At 38.3% G+C, this 21,740-nt stretch overlaps 1 pseudogene; it reads left to right on the top strand.

Moving 5' to 3' along the window:
• The window catches only part of LOC133762864 (large ribosomal subunit protein eL8-like), a 91,040-nt pseudogene extending 75,090 nt beyond the window's left edge, over positions 1-15,950 (top strand).
• Positions 15,951-21,740: the final 5,790 nt, after the last annotated feature.

The raw sequence follows: 21,740 nt of genomic DNA on the forward strand, positions 1-21,740 counted from the left end.
TCTAAGGCTGCCTCTCCAGGAAGTCGTTGTCACTCCACTTGTAGTCATGCTCTTCTAATTTTTGAAAAGGTTAGCACAGTTTTACTTTTAATAGCCACTTGATCATTGCAGAGATTAACAAGTCATGTTGGAGACATTAGTCAAAAGCCCAGGAATCCGTCACGAGGTCTCTACATCCCCCCAGACTGTGCAGTAGCAGGTTGATGGGTATTTTCACGCTGCTATCTCTAAATTAGATGCGGGAATTGAAAGGGTATGTTTATTAGATAGGAGCCTATTCTTTTTTTTTTTTTTTAAATCAATTTTAGAGAGAGACAAGCAGAGCTATCCACCAATCTTTAGCTTCTTCTGACAGTAATGGATCCACAGATCTCCCCATGGCTCTCCTCATAGGGAAATCACCCTGTTCTTTATTAGATACCCCTCAAGGCTCTTTGATGATCTAGGGAATCTATGACTTAACTGTAGCAGAGGCAGAGGTTTTAAATTAATAATTGAAGCAACATTGACCTAGAATAAGATGCATTATGGATATGTTACTGATTCTTTCAGATAAGTAATATTACTGTAAATAAAATATGTTGAGAGAAATAGAACTCACCTCTGAAAAGCACACCATTGTTTCAAGATTGATAACTTAATGAAAGTTTCCCAGACCCCTCTCACTGCCAATGACTTAAATCTGCTTCAGTCTCCAAGATATAGCAATGCTACTACAGAACAGGTTAGCAAACTATAGGCTGTGGAATAAATCTGGTCCTCCACCTGTTGTTGGAAACAACACCGTATTAGAACAAAGCCACACTCATTGATTTATGCATTTCTCTGTGGTTGCTATCATACTAAAACAGCAGAGTCCTGTAGCTGCAATGGACAACAAGTGGATAGCAAATTGCAAAAATATATTTCTATATATCTGGCCCTTTATGGCAAAGGCATTAGTATCAAAAAGTCATATCAAGAAAACAACTCTTTCTGGAAATGGGCTTTGTTAAGAAAACTCTAAGCTTTGGTTTTATGAAGTATATACTTCTCTAATTGTTCCTGTGGAAGTATATGTATATATATATATGTATATATATACATATATATATAATATATATATAATATAATATATATATAATATATATAATATATATATAATGTCTTAAACCTGTTAATATAAATCTTTCTTTAAATATACATTTTCCTGCTATTGTTACCAAAGCATACTCAAAATGACTGAAATTTGACTTGACTATTTAAGTCTCATTTGATTTTCATTATAAAGTGTAGAATTTGTACTGTGCTAAAGTATACAGCAGTAAATGAGCAGTTATCCTAAAAATAGGTAAGCTCTTGCTTTAAAAACTAAAGAAATAAAATCCTCTGTTGTTAGCTGGGGTTTTGCTCACTTGATTTTTTTACACCAAAGGTAAAATGAAGGACACAGAACGTTTTTTCTGCAAAAATGAATTTTATAATGAAAGATTGAAGTAGACTTTTCCCAGGTGCTTTTCTCACCCTTCAGGAAATCATTATCATCTTCACAATTTCTGCCTCTATCCTTAGATTTGTCATTGGCATCCAAAACATTGCCTGTGAATTTGACATCAGTGGAACAATGAAGATAAGGTACCTACTTGTCAGCTTGTATCTGTTATGCAGTTTCACAAGGTGTAAGGCAGACATGTCCATTACTATAAAAAAACAGTGAGAAGATATTTTGGTATAGAATAAATTGTAGAACATTTCTTCAAATTCATGAGGTAATATTTTATTTGTTTTAAATGAATAAAATATTCATATGAAAAGAATAAAATATGAGTTTCTTCATTTAAGAAATTTATAGGCATTTACATGTAAAATTACAATGATAAAATGCATTGAAATGATTGCATATTATTTGCATATGTTAACAGAATCATATGAAATGATATTTTATGTATTGGCTTATATTCTGATTTCTAGGTAAATAAATGAGGCAAAATTTACAAAGGAAATGGTAAGAAAATTCCTCTGTCATTATTTTACAGATTAAATTGTTCAGTAATGAGAGAGCTTTTCCAACTTCTGTTACTTTATGATTATATTTCATGGATAGAGATATGAGTCTGAAAGCATGAACAATGAATTGTTAATTTTAGTTTCTTTCAATATAAAGGGAAGATGATAGTTGTACATGTCTCACATCATTGTTGTGAGAACAATACTTGCAAACAAGTGGCAAGATGATACCTGATACGTAAATCACCTCAATTAGTGATAGATAATATTTTTATTTCTGTTATCATTCTTTTGAAGTATTTATTGGAAAGGACACAAAAGAGCAATGTATAGTTGAACAATTTTTGTAATATTTTCAATAGAAAACTAAAATTTGTATGAAATTTGTAGTACCAAGATATTGAAAAAAGTTGCATTTAAATATTTAAGCAATGTGTACATTCTATAGCAATATATGCACAGATATAAATCACAAAATCTAACTGACTCATCAATATTTTTAAACTACTCACAAGCTCATTTGTATGTGATAAGCACTTTTAAAGTTTATGTCTTCATTTATAAAATGAAAGAGCAATACATTTGAGCTTAAAGTATGTAGTATCACTACCACTATTTTTCAAAAGAAAAAATTAAGACAATAAAATGCTTTGGTAATTTGTAAAGACAAAGAAGTGAGTATAGAGAGAATCTGTGATTTTCTGTTTTTATTTATTTGAGAGAGAGAGCTCAAAACCAGTGGTTCACTCTACAAATATTCTCAAAGGCTGACACTGGGCCAGGGTCAAACGTGGGAACTGAGAATTCAATCCAGGTCTCCTGGATTACTGAGCCATAACTGCTCTGTCTCAGGTCTGCATTAGCAGGAAGTTGGAGTCAGGAGCTGATGCCAGGGTTTCAATCCAGCTACTCCAACGTTAGATGTGAGCATCTTGAGTCTTAGCCACTAGGCTAAATGACAATCCTGAAGATCCGCAATTTGAAACCGAGCAGTGTAACCCTAAACCTGTACACCTTATATAAGCTCCATCATAGATGTTAATTATATGGCTTAAACCAATAACTATATCATTACTTACACACATTTGCTCCATCATAAAGGCTGAGTTTGCTTTCAAATAAGCTATTTAAAAATAACTCCCAAGAGTATTATCAGAAAAATGGTAAGAAATGTCATGTCTTGGGGCCAGCGCTGTAGTGTTGCAGATAAAGCTGCCCCTGCTGTGCTGGCACCCTGCTGCTGCACTCTTGATCCAGCTCTCTGCTGAGGCCTGGAAAAGCAATAGAAGATGGTCCAAATCTTTGGGCCCCTGCACCTGCATGGGAGACCCGGAAGAAGCTCCTGGCTCCTGGCTTTGGATTGGTGCAGCTCTGGCTGTTGGGGCCAGTTGGGGAGTGAACCAGCAAATGAAAGACCTCTCACTCTCTCTCTCTCTCTGCCTCTCCTTCTCTCTCTGTGTAACTCTTTCAAATAAATAAATGAATCTTTAAAAAAAAGAAATGCCATTTCTTTTCTTCATAAGAAATTAAAATAATCAGAAATCACTGAATAAGCCACATGGGACCCCATGAAACAATGAGAGGTCTACAGCAGCTAAGCAAACACCAATCAAAAAAGGGGAAATCACAAGAGAAATTAGGAGCAATTAGGAAGTAATATGTGATTAGTGAAAGTACAATATGCCAAAACGTATGGGGCACAGCAAAAGTCGTGTGAAGATAGACATTTGTAGCTATAAACAATTACATTAAAATAGAAGGCAGTGAAGACACAGGAAAAGTCAGCCAAGGCTTCCTCTGAGAGCTGAAGAGTCCTGGGGACAATATAGAAGGGCCTGGGAAGAAAGAGTTTAGGAAATAGGCTTTGGAGGATTGTGAGACAATCTGGCTGGTCTCCAACTCTGAACTGATTAGCATAGTGGCTGAGAGGCTGCCTAAAGACAGGAATCAGGCCTTGTACCCTTGTCCATAGTCAGCCCAGCCCATTTCTGTGCTTGCCATGAGGAAGAGCATCTATGCTATGAAGTCTTTCATTCAGCTGATTTTATATTTTATATCTTTCCTCTTTTTGTGAATAAAGTTCTTTTAGAAAATTCTGGAAAAGAAGGCTAAGCAGCAGTGGCAAAGCCTCTTGGACACAGATTGATTAAAAAAAAAAAGGAAAGAAGGAAAGATACCACATTTCCAAATAATTACTAAGAATAAAAATGTAATAAACTCAAAACTATCCGAAGAAAAGAAACAATGGTTTAGGGGAGAGACAAATAAGAGAATAACATAGAGAAAATCAATACAACTAAGAATTGGTTTTTTGAAAAAGAAAAACAAAATTACTTATATTGACTAAGACAAAAGAAACAGGCAAATTACTGAATTCAGGAATTAAAGTGATGCAGTTACCACCAATTTATTGATATAAAATGATTATAAGACACTACTATTAAGAAGGGAGACAGAGGCCAGCCCTGTAGCACAGTGGGTTAAGCCAATGTCAGCAGTGTCAGCAACCAATACAGGCACCAGTTTGAGTCCTGGCTGCTGTACTTCCGATCCAACTCTCTGCTATGACCTGGGAAAGCAGATGATGGCCCAAGGCCTTGGACCCCTACACCCACATGGGAGACCTGGAAAAATATCCTGGTTCCTGGCTTCAGATTGGCCCAGCTCTGTTGCGGCCATTGGAGAGTGAACCAGCGAATGGAAGATCTCTCTCTCTCTCTCTCTCTCTTTCTGTAACTCTGTCTCTCAAATAAATAAAAACTTTTCTTTAAAGATTTATTTATTTATTTGAAAGTCAGAGTTACACAGGAAGAGAAGGAGAGGCAGAGAGAGAGACAGAGTGAGAGAAAGGTCTTCTATCCACTGGTTCACTCCCCAGTTGGCCACAACGGCCGAAGCTGCGCCGACCCGAAGCCAGGAGCCAGGAGCTTCCTCCAGGTCTTCCCACGTGGGTTCAGGGGCCCAAGGACTTGGGCCATCTTCTACTGCTTTCCTAGCCATAGCAGATAGCTGGGTCAGAAGTGGAGCAGCTGGGTCTTGAACCAGTGCCCATATGGGATGTTGGCACTGCAGGTGGTGGCTTTACCTGCTACGTCACAGTGCTGGCCCCAATAAATAAAAACCTTTAAAAGAAGGAGAAAGGCTTTGACCTGGCCAAGCCTTGGCTGTTGAGAATATTTTGGGAGTAAACCAGTGGATGGAAGCTCACTTTTGCTTCTCTCTCTCTCTCTCTCTCTCTCCCTCTCTCTAAATTGTGCCCTTAAAATAAATAAATACATCTTAAAAATTTTTTAAATATAACTTGCTCTAATTCCACAATAATCAAAACAGTGTGGCACTGATATAAATACAAATATACTGAGACCAATGGAGTAGATTATGCAATCCACAAATAAACCTTTTTATTCATGATTAAATGATTTTCAAAAAGGTTGCAAGACCATTCAATGCAGAAAGAACAATCTTTTCAATAGAGGTAGGAAAAATGGACATTCACATATCAAAAACTAAATTGGAACGTTGCCTTACAACATATACAAAAATTAAATACAAAATAGATCAAAACCCTAAATATAGAATTTAAAAATATTAAATACATATAACAAATATATAGACAAATATTTATAACATTGGGTTTGGAATGACTCTTGGATATGACACTTGAAACAGAAAATAATTGAAAAAAAGAAAACTGGACTTTATTAAGAATAAAATAACACTTTTGGCGGTAAATGTTTGGTGCAGCAGTTAAATCACTGCTTAGGATGGTCACATAGTATTTCAGAGTGTCTCTTTTGATTCCTGGTTACCTGGCTTCTAATACAATTTTCTGCTAATATGCACCCTGTGAAGTAATCAAGAGATGGCTCAAGAACTTGGGTCCCTGCTAACCTCTGTGGAAGACTTATATTGTGTGCCAGGCTCCAGTCTTTGGTCTGGCCCAGCCCTGGTTTTTGAGAGCATTTGGGAAGTGAACCAAAAAAACAAGATCTCTCTTCAACTGTTTCTCTGTGTTCAAAATAAATTTAAAGCAAGAAACATTTATACCTTAAAGGACACTATTGGGAGTGAAAAACAAATCACAGAATGTGAAAAAAAAAATCCAAATCATATATCTGGTAAGGGATTAATATCCAGAATATATAAAGAACTCCTACAGCTCATTGAAAGATACAAAAAATCCAACTGAAAAATACACAAAGGGCATGAGTAGATATTTCTCTATGTAAGATAAGGGCCAATGAATACAGGAACAGATGATCGACATCATTCCCTTAAGCATTATGGAAATGGAAACAAAATACTACTTCATACATACTAGTACTTCTATTATTAAGAAAAAGATTTGACAAAGGTGTGGAAAAACATTACTTGTAGGAGTTTAAAAGAGTTCATCAGCTGTAGAATATGATAGCTCTGCATAACATTAAGCCTAGAACTACCTTATGATTGAGCATTCAGATTTTTTGTTATACACCAAAAAGAAACTTATAAAAGACTCCAAAAGATATATATATATATATATATATGTAACAATTTGCATAGCAAAATTTTTCACAATAACAAAAAGGTGAAAACAACCTATATGTTCATTGATGGATGAATGTGTCATCAAAATGTGGTATATATATTGGAGGGTACTACTTCAAAACACTCATGAAAAAATGGAATTGACAGAGATTTAATTTGGTGTAAAATGTTTTAAAATCCATGCATACTATTGGTCTTAAAAAATTTCATGAAAAAATACCTGTTAGAAGAAAACTGTGTCTCAACATGGATGAACTTTGAAAACACTAAGCTATGGGAAATATGCTGGACATAAAATGACAGTGTGATTCCATTTATATGAAGTACCAATAGTAGTCAGATTCATAAAAACAGAAAGTAGAATAGTAGTTAACAGGGGTAATGGAAAAGCAGTCACGAAGAGTTATTTACTGGGTATAGATTCTCAGTATTGGATGATAAAACAGTTGCTCTGTTAGTGATTGTACAAAAATGTAAGTGTATTTAATAACCCTGAATTGTACACCTGAACGTGGTTAAAAGGGAAATTATATGTTATACAAAATTTTATGGCAATTAAAACAAAACAAAATTCCTGATTTTTTTATTTATTTATTTTTTTACTATAGACAGCATATCCCTTGGGTTGATACCTTGTAATCATACAAGAAGAAATGATAAAAATATTTTCAGTATCCTATTGGCCCACGTATGTCCATTTAACTTTATAGAACACAAGGAAGGAAATAGCATTCAGCCAACATAAAAAAGAAATCCTATAATACTTTTCAGCCTGGAAATTTCAAGCCCTTCCTTGTAAGGGGAATGTTCATACACATGAGCTTGGGGCTCGTGTTGTGATATAGTGAGTTATAGGCACTGGTTCGTGTCCCTGCTGCTCCACTTCTGATCCAGCTTCCTGCTAATGCACCCGGGAAAGTAGCAGAAGATGGCAGAACTCTGTAGACCTCTGCACCAATGCTCCTGGATCCAGGATCCTGGATCCTGGCAGTTTTGGCGATCTAGGCAAACAATGGATGGAAGACCTTTCTCTATCTCTCCCTCTATATATATAAAACTGCTTTTCAAATAAATAAATCTTAAACAAAAAGACATGAGTTTAAGACAGATAAAGACCCCTTCAATGAAAAATACACACCCTGCCTATTTCTTGCTTATTTACCTTGGATAGGTGAATAATTGACAAGCTGCATCAAATTACATGCTTCCAGCCTAATTGATCTATTGGGAGGATTGATAAAAAGACACTATCACAATGACTACAGCATGAAGCTGGTGACATTTCACATTCCCCAACTCACTCAGCTCTGGAGAATATTATAAGACGAATCCATGGTCATATTTACAGTCTCTGGGTCAAGGGTTTGATTTGCTGCCAGCTGTTCACCCTCTATCTGCAGATGCTATTCCAGATGTTTGACTCTGCCATAGTTTGTATCCTCCAATTTAGCACTGAACTTAAAGCCATTAAAATACTATTTCAAGCTTGATTTTGTAATGACATTTTAAATAGTTTCCATTTGTCAGTAAAAATAATGCCAATAATCCAGAGCTAGGCAAACAAAAGAAAACCATATAAAATAGGCAGATGCTAGTGATGACATCAGCTGCTAACCATAGATTCATTTCAGGTAAGCAAAGAAACTGGAAGATGCATAAAACAAGAAGGTGTCATAGCAGATAGCACAACAAAATTTCTGAATCAGGGGTTCGGCTAGATGGCTGGCAGGATTATAAGATGTAAAGAGATGCTGGTGGTAGATAGTTTAATTAGGCTAGGTTTTTTAGGCATCGGGTAGAAGTTAGTAAAGCATTTGTGGTTCTAAAATGCTAACAAAGGTCCTCGGGAGACTACCTTGTCCATGGCAGAGTCTTTTCCTGAGATGACCAGTTTACTAAATGCTGAGACTCTTGCAATATCTGCAAGCAAAAGGAAAATCATGGCACCAACTTGCAGAACCACAGTACAAGTCAAAATGAAGAGTATCACTGGCCAGCGCCATGGCTCAATAGGCTAATCCTCCGCCTGCGGTGCCAGCACACCAGGTTCTAGTCCCAATCGGGGCGCTGGATTCTGTCCCGGTTGCCCCTCTTCCTGTCCAGCTCTCTGCTGTGGCCCAGGAGTGCAGTGGAGGATGGCTCAAGTCCTTGGGCCCTACACCCTCATGGGAGACCAGGAGAAGCACCTGGCTCATGGCTTAGGATTAGTGTGGTGCGCCGGCCGCAGTGGCCATTGGGGGGTGAACCAACGGTAAAAGAAGACCTTTCTCTCTGTCTCTCTGTCTCTCTCTCACTGTCCACTCTGCCTGTCAATAAATAAATAAATAAATAAATAAATAAATAAATAAATAAAAAGAGTATCACTAAGACAATGATTAACAGATAAGCTAATTACTTTTCATGCTCTAAATTCTTAGGAGAGAAATTTATTTTTCTATTATACAATCAAGACTAAGCCTTTTCTAAAAATTCAAATAACAAAAACATCTGATGTTTTCAAAAAACAAAAATGTCATTAACACATTGCTCTTTTTATCCTGTCTTAGCCTTCTCCCTGAATTTAGCCTCATGCATTGGTGAGTGTGTGTATATGTGTATTTGTGTGTACACACACAGACATATTGACAAGGGAAACTTAAATCTGTGTTTCCATCTGGAAAAGCTTCCATTAGAACCCCAGGGTTTAATAACAAATATACTAACTTTTCAAACAGTGTTAGTTCTGATAAATGATGTCATGCTGTAATAAGAAATCATTCCACAATTTCAATGGATTAACAAAAATAGAGGTTTATTTCTCACTTAGTTTATGTGTAAAATGCATATTCATGGAGAACTCTGCTACTTAATGTTACTCAGGCAGCCATGACTGGCAGAGGTCCCACTTTTTGTGGTTGTACCATTTAGAACACGGAGCATGTTGTCTAGTCTTCCATTTAGAAGTGGCAACTTTCATTTCCCATGGTAGCACATTGGCCAGAACTGTGCATATGGGAGCTACTACAATGGGGGTAGGGATACACTGGAAAGCACATTTATAGTCATTTAGCAGAAAACATATCTTGCGCTGACTCACACGCACATCACATTGCTATTATAAAGCTGAGGGTCCAAGATAAAGACAGTGAAAAACTCAAAGCTTAATTATTGGTAGGTAAACATCAACTTTCTTTGATGGCATAATTTTTAAAAGAAATCTTTATGTTTTTTAAATATTTACTTACTTGTTTGAAAGTCGAAGTTACAGAGAACCACACACACACACACGCACACACACACACAGAGAGAGAGAGAGAGAGAGAGATTTTCTATCCACTGGCTTACTCCCCAGATGGCTGTAACAGCCAGGGCTGAGGCAGGTCCAAGGCAGTAGCCAGGAGCTTCATCCAGGTCTCTCATGTGGGTGGCAGGGAGCCAAGTACATGGGCTATCTTCTGCTGCTTTCCTAGGCCATTATCAGGGTGCTAGATTGGAACTGCACCAGCTGGGCACAAACCAGTGCCCACATGGAATGCCAGTGTTGCAGACAGCAGCTTCATCCTCTATGTCACAATTCTGTCTCCCAGAAATATTTTAACAAATATATTCATACATTAACAGATAATGTTTTTCTCTAACAACCAAGCAGGAATAACCCAACTTCCTTTATTAATATTTATGTTCCATAGAAAATAATAAGAAATATTTTATTTTTTAAAACTATTTATTTATTTATTTATTTGAAAATCAGAGTTAAAGAGAGAGGAGGAAACACACAGAGAATTTTCCACATGTCAGTTCATATCCCAGATGGTCTCAATGGCCAATGCAGGGTCAGGACAAAGCCAGGAGCCAGGATCTTCATATAGATCTTCCATGTGAGTGGCAGGAATCAAAACACCTGGGCCATCTTCTGCTGCTTTTCCTAGATCATTAGTAGGGAGCTGGATCAGAAGTGGAGCAACTGGGACTTGAACTGGCATTCATATTGGGATTCCAGCATAGCAGGTGGCAGCTTCACCTGCTATACCACAATGTTTGTAACAACAATAAACTTTTATTAAGGAATAGCTATCTTACATTTATCAGTCAGGAATCAAAGCAAAACCTTTATCTTTACTTTCTTTAATAGGTTTAAAGAGATAGAAATTGATATTATGGACACAATAATGATAGAGATTTGAAAGAGCCAATAAATGTCTTTGATATTGTAATTTTTTAAAATAACTACATAAAATGTCTTATAGCAGATATGTATATTCATAATGCATAGGAAATGTATTCTTGAGCTAAGAAGATACTCCTAAATCTGACATTGCACAGTGGTAATGATGTAGACTTTTATTGAATGGTGCTCACCTCTAGCATCGATACCATACTGTTAAGTTCTCTTGTGTGTTCATTATGTTCCTCACAGAGATGACTGGCTTCAGGTGGACCTAATTGCTAACTCTTGAAGTAACTCAAAGAGAAAACATGTAAATGTGGGCAAGATAGGGAAATGTACATTTCAATATACTTCTGATAGTAGAAGTAACTGATACGGTATTTTCAGAGGGTAGTTTGCCAGTATCAGTCAATGTTAAAATTTATATCTATTGAATATGTATATGCTACACTTAAGACTTTTTCCTGAAGATTATGCAAAGATGTAGTTCTGAAGAGAGTAATAGAAAAAATTTGTTATAACTAAGACTTTACTTCATATGATGATCAAATATATTAATATTTACAAAGTGTATAATAAAACCAAGCACATATAAGTCAATGTTTCTTGAATAAACTACACATGCACCTAAAGGAAAGAATGATTACTAAAAATCATTGAAATGATGGAATACATAATACTCTTACAAGTAATGAGGTATGTATTTCATAAAGATCTAATACTGAGTGGAAAAGTAACTTGCAAATCCAGTTATGATGTGATTCTACTTTCATAGAACATTTATGAGTGTGTGTATATACACACATATCTATATTTGAAATATATATAAATGTATACTACACATACAAATTATTAGAAAATATATTTTCAGTGATTAATATCACACATTTGAAGATTTTGTTTGAAAGTATTGATCAATCTTGAGATAAGAACAATAAACAAAATTCATTGATATTGTGTTTACAAAGAACCAAGATGAAACAACTATGTATACTTCACATGTAATATGTAAGTATAATGGAGCTGAAAAACTCTAAATGGGAACTTAAGAGAACCAGAAACTTTATTTAAAGCTCTAAAAAGTGGCATTGCAACTAAGGACAAAGAGTCTACGAGATTATTGAGAACATCTATCAAAATGAAAACATTTGCCATTATCTCCAAAAGATGCTGACAACAATGACAGCAATAAAATTCTCATGATTCCTGAATACATACCAGCAGCCTAGGAAAAGAAAAAAAAAACCAAAAACCTGAAGTCAAAAATTTTGTAGACAAAGACGATTGGATGTTGGATTGATCCTGAGAAAGTGTCTGTGTGAGCACATGAGATTGAAATGTGCTGATATATTTTGTCTAATTTTCTGATTTATTGATTTTTTTAATTTGACGCCCTGCCTCTTTGATCAAGTCCATGGTGAAAGCAATTTTTCCAATTTTAGTCTCCTCTGACATCCATTAATTTTTTACTCTTCTACCACAATGCTTTTTCATGTCACTTCTGTTTTTTAGTTCTATGCTATTTCTTAATTATGTAGGCAAAATTAAATTCATTGCCCCCTATTGTTAGGAAAAGTGGCACAAAATAGAGAAGAGGCAGTATACAAATTTACAGCAAGACCAAATTTATTCAAGAGAAAATAAATTTGTAGAGGTGGGTGACCCACTGCCCATGTGCACATTGATGGAACACATGGCAGAAGACCCTGACCCCCAGGGGCCAGGCCTTTTCATATTTTAGGAAGGCTAGGGATGGGGGCAGGGTAGGGGGCAGCAGATGGAGGGGAATTCCTGGAACTGGTCTTTCAGGTGGCCATGGGGGTTGGAGGATGAAGGCAATAGGGTGTGAGACCAATTGAGATTCAAGGGCAAGGAATAAATTCCAATGTTTATCTATCTTTTGGGCAGTGAGCAAGAATGGCTGAGGCTTATGTCTTTGTTCCATCACCTATATTCCCAAATAAACTGGAAAGTGCTTCAAGTAGTAACTGTAAATTGGATTTCATGTCTTCCTCATGGTTTTTAAGACAAAACTACATACAATGATTTTTCTCCTAATCTTAATAGAGAAGACTCTGCTTTAATATGATTGAACAGTAGGGATAAATGAATGTTGGGTGGCATGATAATTATAATTTTTATTCTTTTTCACCAAAATAATCACTGGAATTTTCATGCAACTACAAATCTAATTACTTACAAATTAAAAGCCTGGTGTCCATAAACATATTCATCTGAATATATTTAGATTTTCTCAATATGTTATTTTTATCCTCACAAGTAAAGCCTAGAAAAAAACCTTAATAAAGTACATTAATCCTCCTCCCCATCCCCAGTACTGAAGTCTCCTTTGTACATGCAATTTGTTATGTCTAGAAACTTCCAAATGTTCCCACCCAATTCTGAGGTTTTGGAAAAATAGCTCATGTAAATTCAATAGTCCCCCCCACCCTGGTTTATTTCTACTAGAAAATTATTACCCACTCATGACAGAAAACTATAACCACCACTAAATATTCACAAAAAGTTATAGGGCAATTAAGTAAAATTCAAGTACATCTTTTTTCTAAAGCTTCAAATGTTAATAAGACAGATTTATAATTCTGCTAAGGTAATGATCAGAATCAAAGTAATGTAAATTGCTGAGAGCTTTATGTATGCAAATATCTGTCCTTTACAAATGAATGAAATCCATAAATGAGGAGCAAATAGTTTTAACTCCACTAACTCTTATCCACTTTTAATAATGTAACACAATTTACATTATTGTCTTAGAATTCAGTTCTTAAAAAACATATTTAGCAGCCCATACTTTCACTTCCTGTTATACTTTGTTACTCCAATTGCTTCAAGATTCAGTACCTCCCTTGAAAATAACTCCTCAAAAGAGTCACAATGAGTCTAGGGTAATTGTATGTAATGGCTCCTCAATGATCTGAATTATATCTCTAAGGCAATTTCACTCTTTGATGCTAGCTTTCAATAGCATTTCCTTGGCTTCTAACAGCCATAGTTTTAAAGAGCTTGCATTTTCCCACAAGATCTAATGACCTCTAAGTCCACTTATGAAAAAGAAAAACAGAATATTTCTAACTTTTGTTTAACCACTTAGAACACTGTGAAAGGTACTTGAGAAAAAGTAATCAGTAGTGAAGAAAAGTACTTAATGAGGCTTAGTTTAAAAATCCTGTATTTCATGACTGATATAATCTTGGTAAGGCAGGGAAGCATTTCATGGGAAATAAGAATGTGTTTTTAAAACTCTGGATACCCCTCTTATTTCATTCCTATCTTCCCAACTCCAATGTGTTATTTATCTTCTGTGTGATGGAACAAAGACATAAGCCTAAGTGAGTTATTATTTTGTTATCTATGATATGACCCTGTTGCTATATTATCAAAGACAAGTCAATCCTCACTCAGTTTTGTCTTAGAATCATCACTCTACTGATTTTCTTAGATAAAATATAATGCTATACAGATACATTTGATTCTCATGTCTTTTGCTAACTTTGTTAGATGTTCATACTCCATAATATAAATCTTTATTGTAAGCTAGCTTTTCAAATGTATCTCCTGATGTTTATTAACAAGTATAGCCTTCACCACCATTTGAATTAGATAGCAATAGAAAAAGGTCTGGGTGAGTGGAATTTAAATTTAAATATGTATCGAATTCAATTAAAAATATGAAAAAAAAATAGAAATGCATTTACTTAAATTGAAAAACAAATATAACAAAATACAAACTTTAAATAAAGATGACTTACTGTAATAATAATTTTTATTATTTGTGTGTAACATTCTTATAAAATATATTTTGCATTTTATTTATTTTGTACTGCACAAGTTTGGTTGTTCTCTGGATAGAAGTATTATTTAACAATGATTTCTACTGTCAAAATAATGTAAATATAGTTCATCTTTCCTCTCACAAGGTTAACTGAATATTATTATTTTTGTTGATAGATGGGAGACATCAGCTTTCCAGAGAGACACAATTTGTGCTTATAATCCTACTATAAGATTGAGCCCACAAACTCATGAATTCTAAAATTCTACTTTGTGTAATTTCCTAGAAAAAAACATTAAGATTACTCTTAGTGCTCTTACAATTACATGTTGGCAGCAGGCATTTATCCTAGTGATTAAGATACCTGCATCCCACATCCAAGTATCTGAGTTTGATACCTGCAGCCTGCTACCAATGCAGTACATGGGAGGTGGAGTTGATGGTTCCACTAATCATGTCTTTGCCACCTCTGTGGGACACCTGGATTGTGTTCCTAGCTCCTGACTCCCTGGATTCAGCTCTGGCTGCCATGGGCTTATGAAGAGTAAAACAGCTGATGGGAGCTCTTTGACTCTGTCTTTCAAATAAACAAATAAAATGCTTTAGAAGTAAAGTTATATGTTAAGTGCCTATATTTTTGACAGAACTCAACTTTTTAGTTGTCACTGAGAAACTCTCTCTTCCAGTCTCCCCAGATACCCAAAGAAATGAAGGCCAAGGGGAAGAAGGTAGCTGCAGACCCAGGCTATCATTAAGAAGCAGGAGGCCAATAAGATGGTAAATCTTCTATTTGAGAAAAAGTCCTAAGATCTTGGCATTGGGCAAGACATTCAGCCCAAGTGGGACCTCACCCATTTTGTCAAAGGGCTAAGCTACATCCATCTGCTACAGCAGAGGGCCATGCTGTATAAGCAGCTGAAAGTGCTTCCTGCCATCAACATGTTCACCGAGGCCCTTGACCACCAGACAGCTACTCAACTGCTAAAGCTGGCTCACAAATACAGAGCAGACACAAAGCAGAAAAAGAAGCAGAGACTGTTGGCCTGGGGCCAAGAAGGAAGCTACTGGCCAAGGAGACATCCCAATCAAGAGACCACCTTTCCTCCAGGCAGGCATAAATACTTGCAGTACATTGGTGGAGAATAAGAAGGCTCAGCTAGTGACTGCACATAATGTGGATCCCACTGAGTTGGTTGTCTTCTTGCTTGCCCTGTGTCTAAAGAAGGGAGTCCTTACTGCATCATCAAGGGACAGTCTCTGGTAGGGCACCTGGTCCACAGGAAGACTTGTACCACTGTCACCTCTACGGAGGTGAACTTAATAGACAAAGGGGCTGGGGCTAAGCTGGTAGAAGCCATTAGGAACAACCATAACTACAGATATGATGAGAGCCACTGCCAGTGGGGAGGCAATGTCCTGAGTCCCAAATCTATGGCTTGCATTGCCAAGCTTGAAAAGGCCAAGGCTAAAGATTTTGCCATGAGGCTGAGATAAATGAATACTGTTGAGTTCCCTGTGTGTAATAATAAAAATGTTCCTCAAAAAGGAAAAAAAAATAGACTAATTGTTTTCTTGTGTTGTTATACGTGTATGTGAAGAAATGCATTCCACAGAGTAGCTTATGGTTGCATGCCCTTCAGACCCTATTTCATCAGCATTTCCCACATATTTCTGATGCTGTCTACTACTGTTGGATGTAACCATATTGCAAAAAGACTTCCTATCCTATACTTTTGGATCTTGCTGCTTGGGGAGTACACACCATGTAAGGTAGGCATATTCTTGAAAAGAAAGTCTACTCTTGGACAGCTGCAAAACCCACCCAACACAAACATTAAGTTTTCAACTCAACATTTTTGAGTTGAATTTTTTAAAATGCCTCTGGTCATAGCACAAAAATAAGACACAGGAGTGCAGTACTGTAGAAGTTACAATAGAAAGAGAAGCAGACTTTTCTGATTAGAGAAAAAAATCTTAATTTTGCATAATATATGTGACACGTGAATATATTTGTAGGGCTCATTCCAGACTGTTGGAAACAATGTATGAAAATGTATTTTATTTTAAAACTACTTCTGTGTATACACAACATTTTGAGCATTTCTTTCCCACTTTACCTGTAATACCTCATTTCATTTTCTTAACCTGAAAATTTTGGAAATATTCCTGTTTTTCATATAACAAATCAAAGAGTCAGTTAAGTTACATGATCCTTAAGATTTTACAAATAGTAAAAGATTAAACCATGGCTTAAGCCAGATCTCTGTTTCTCAAAAGTCCCTATTAAGCTCTTTATAAGGGTCAGTCACTAAACCAGGTCTTAAGCCAGGTCTCTGTTTCTTTAAACCCCATATTAAGTTATTTATAAAGGTGAATCAGAGATGTTAGTGGAGATGGCAGCTGATAACTTTTTGAAAAACTAATTTCTGAGTCTGTCCCCAGCAGTCTCAGGTGATTTTGATGTTCGGTTTCAACCCATGGAGAAACACTGATTTACATCACATTAAAGGGTCCTTTCTCTAACCCTTTAATGCTTACCAAAATTAAAAATGAATGAAGCATTCACTTATATACTTAAAATCTTTCACTGGTAAACTTGACCTGAGGTAAAATTTCTTCAGCAGAACATGGTTCAACTGTGGGAGAAAAGTATTCATGTGGTTTGTTGGTCCTAATTCATTTTGCACTGTCCCCTCTTCACCCTGGAGAAGTTGCTGTGCAGGTTGCCGCATGATTAGAAAGAGAACCAAAGAAGAATCTGAACTCAGGAATGTTCCAATAGATCTATGTACACCTTAAGCACTTTTTCTGCCAGTACCATGTATATATAAGTAAGTAGCCTTAGAACTTCATGCCCTATTCACCTTTCCAGCTCTTAGCCACGTAAAAGAGTCCCTACCCTGATCCTGAATCAAATCTTGACTTATTAGCTGGCGCCGCGGCTCAGTAGGCTAATCCTCCACCTTGCGGCGCCGGCACACCGGGTTCTAGTCCCGGTCGGGGCACCGATCCTGTCCCGGTTGCCCCTCTTCCAGGCCAGCTCTCTGCTGTGGCCAGGGAGTGCAGTGAAGGATGGCCCAAGTGCTTGGGCCCTGCACCCCATGGGAGACCAGGAGAAGCACCTGGCTCCTGCCATCGGAACAGCGCGGTGCGCCGGCCGCAGCGCGCCTACCGCGGCGGCCATTGGAGGGTGAACCAACGGCAAAAGGAAGACCTTTCTCTCTGTCTCCCTCTACTGTCCACTCTGCCTGTCCAAAAAAAAAAAAAAAAAAAAAAATCTTGATTTATTTCTATGTCCCATGGCAGTAGGCTTTGAAGAAGCTGACTCCAGACAACAGCCATCATTTCACTCAAAGAAGCGATTCTTTTTTCTTTATTTTTTATATAAAGATTTATTTATTCACTTGAAAGGCAGAGTCAGAGAGAGGAGAAAGGACAAAGAGGGTATGATTTTCCAACAGCTGGTACACTCCCCCAAATGGCTGCAACAGCTGGAGACAGGCCAATCTGAAGCCACGAGCCAGGAGCTTTCTCTGGGTTTCCCACATGGGTGTAGGGGCCCTAGCTCTTGGGCCATCCTCTGCTGCCTTCCCAGGCCATCAGCGGGAAGCGAAGCAGCCAGAACTGAGAACCAGTGCCCACAAAGGATGCTGGCACTGCAGGCCGTGGCATTACCCACCAAGCCATAGCGTTGGCCTCAAGGAGGTGATTCTGAGACAGAGTAAGAGAATGTCTGGTGCCATGGCTCACTGGGCTAATCCTCTACCTGTAGCGCCGGCACCCCGGATCTAGTTCTGGTTAGGGTGCCAGATTCTGTCCCAATTGCTCTGGCCGTTGCAGCCAATGGGGGAAGTGAACCAGCAGATGGAAGCTCGCTCTCTCTCTCTCTCTCTCTCTCTCTCTCTCTGCCTCTCCTTCTCTGTCTGTTTAACTCTGACTTTCAAATTAAAAAAAAAAATAAATAAATCTTAAAAATCTGGCCGGCACTGTGGCTCACTTGGCTAATCCTCCACCTACAGCGCCAGCACCCTGGGTTCTAGTCCCAGTCAGGGTGCCGGATTCTGTCCCGGTTGCTCCTCTTCCAGTCCAGCTCTCTGCTGTGGCCCAGGAAGGCAGTGGAGGATGGGCCCTGTCCTTGGGCCCTGCATCCACATGGGAGACCAGGAGGAAGTACCTGGCTCCTGGCTTCAGATTGGAGCAGTGCGCCAGCTGTAACAGCCATTTGGGGGGTGAACCAACGGAAAAGGAAGACCTTTCTCTCTGTCTCTCTCTCTGTCTCTCTCTGTCTAACTCTGCCTGTCCAAAAAAAAAAAAAAGCATACATTGAGCAACTAATATTCCCAAGTTGTGGGCAGTCAGGATACCTTAGACAGATCGGCGCAGCTCGCCAGCCGTGGCATCCATTCTGAGGGTGAACCAACGGAAGGAAGACCTTTCTCTCTCTCTCTCTCTATCTCTCTCTCTCTCTTTCTCTCTCTCATTGTCTAACTCTGCCTGTCAAAAAAAAGAAGATGAAGAAGAAGAAAAGAGAATGACATTTCCAAGATGGCAAACCAACGAAATACCAGAGGGACATAGCAAATCCAAGAATGAGGAAAGCTAGGAAATCAAGACCAATGAAATTCATAATAGGAAAACAATACTCTGCATCTTCTTTATTTTACCTGCACTGTATTTATAAGCTCAATCACTGCAATAAAAATTTCTTCTTCTTTTTTTTTTTTTTTGGACAGGCAGAGTGGACAGTAGAGGGAGACAGAGAGAAAGGTCTTCCTTTTGCCGTTGGTTCACCCTCCAATGGCCGCCGCGGTAGGCGCGCTGCGGCCAGCGCACCACGCCAATCCGATGGCAGGAGCCAGGTGCTCATCCTGGTCTCCCATGTGGTGCAGGGCCCAAGCACTTGGGCCATCCTTCACTGCACTCCCTGGCCACAGCAGAGAGCTGGCCTGGAAGAGGGGCAACCGGGACAGGATCAGTGCCCCGACCGGGACTAGAACCCGGTGTGCCGGCTCCGCAAGGCGGAGGATTAGCCTGTGAAGCCACGGCGCCGGCCAATAAAAATTTCTATGATCACTGTTTTCTTTCATCTTAATTGGGGGGAGGAAAAGGGAAGTTGGCTGGAGAGTGGAAAGTTCTAGAGGCATTTCTGTCCCCACTCAGCTATGTTTTCTGACATAGCAGAGTCATCCATATCATCTGCTGAAGAACTAATAGAAGCATTCCCTTTTAAAAAATTATTTTACTTGTTTGAAAGACAGAGTTACAGAGAAAAGTAGAGCCTGAGAGAGAGAGGTCTTCCATCCACTGGTTCACTCCCCAAATGACTGCAATGGCCAAGAGCTGAGCTGATCCAAAGCCAGGAGCCAAGAGCTTCTTCCAGGTCTCCCACATGGATGCAGCGGCCCAAGGAGTTTAGCCATCTTCTACTGCTTTCCCAAACCATAGCAGAGAGCTGGGTTGGAAGCAGAGCAGCTGGGACTAGAACCAGCGCCCATATGGGATGCCGGCACTGCAGGCTGGGGCTTTAACCTGCTGTGCCACAGCGCCGGCCCCGAAGCATTCCCTTTTGAAAACCAAGAACACTTCTAATACATATTACATTCACAAAACACATTTTTATTTTTTATTTATTTGACAGAGTTATAAACAGTGAGAGAGAGAGAGACAGAGAGAAAGGTCTTCCTTCCATTGGTTCACTCCCCAAATGGCTGCTATGGAAGATCCAAAGCCAGGAGCCAGGTGCTGCTTCCTGGTTTCCCCATGCAGGTGCAGGGGCCCAGGCACTTGGACCATCCTCCACTGCCTTCTCAGGCCATAGCAGAGAGGTGGACTGGAAGAGGAGCGACCAGGACTAGAACCCAGCGCCCATATGGGATGCCAGCCCCGCAGGTGGAGGATTAGCCAAGTGAGCCACGGAGCTGGCCCAACATTTTTTTTTTTTTAATTTATTATAGTTTTCATCACTATTATTGGAAGCCCTCATTGGTAATTTTTCTCTCAAAGTAATACAATATATGTTGATATGTAGTTCAAAACATCATGGTAAATACGGTAAGTGCATACATTCTTATCTGTCAATTTAAAAGTACATAAATAGAAGTGAGTTTGGCTCAGTGGTAAATGCTCACATTCCACACAAGACTATGTGGATTTAAGTCCTCATTGCATTCCCAATTCCAGCTACCTGCTCATATGCATCCTAGGAAGCAGAAAGTGACGGCCTGTATACCTGGGTCCCTGTTACACATGTGGGAGACCCAGATTTGGTTCCAGGTTTTTTATTCAACCTGCCCTATATCTGGTTGTTGTTGGCATTTGGGTAGTGAACTAGCAGATGGGCAATCTCTCTTGAGCTTTTTGTCTGTCTCTCTGCCTTCCAAATGCAGAAATAAAACATTTTTAAAATACATAAAAATGAAGGAAAGAAGAGAAAACACAAAATAAGACACGGACACATATATTCTTAGTTCTCTAAGCAGATTTAGTAAATGACTAAGCTATATGACCTTCTAGATCTGAACAATCTGTCCCTTCTCTTTATTTTTTATCGATGACCATTTTGCATGCAGGTGGCCAAATATGAACTCCAAGAAACCAGATCAGAGGTCCTGTATCCCATATTTATTTGGTGGATTTCACCCACTGTATGCAATAAGCTGAGGGATAATGATGCCTTTTCTGCTATGGTGTACTATAATTCTAACCAGCTCCCACTGAAGTTTACATGCCTCATTAATCCAAAGCAAGCAGGACTCTAGTGCAGAACATTTTAAAAAGGAAAAGAAAGAAAACAACCACAGAAAATGTGGTGGGCCGTTTAGTCTCCTTTGAAATTTTACAAAATCACTAAAATCTTAGACGAGCAGACTCAAAGTAGTTACAAAGAAAGACCCCTTGCAATCATTCTGTAGTTGATATACTGTACTGATGGCCACACGGGGTTCAATTTTGTATACAATACTGTCATATAAAAGAGGTTCTGAAAATTCACACAGTTGGTTTTCAAACAACCCCTACTTTGTTAAATTTAATTTACAGGAGTAAACCCCAAGCATGAACTAGAATTGAACAACATTCTTTTGGTACCAAACTCAGTTATAAATGTAAAAGCAAACAGCATGCACATAGGTTTCTATAAAGGATAGGAACACCTGCTCTCCACAAAACAGACTTCTTGAAACCCAGGTGAAGGATACAGAATGTGATTTACAGCTGACCACTTCAAATTAATACATCCCCCCCCCCTTGGGAGAGAATTGATGCAGTTAAAACAACATTTCTTAA

This window comes from Lepus europaeus, chromosome 1, assembly GCF_033115175.1.
Source record: "Lepus europaeus isolate LE1 chromosome 1, mLepTim1.pri, whole genome shotgun sequence".
Lineage (NCBI taxonomy): Eukaryota > Metazoa > Chordata > Mammalia > Lagomorpha > Leporidae > Lepus > Lepus europaeus.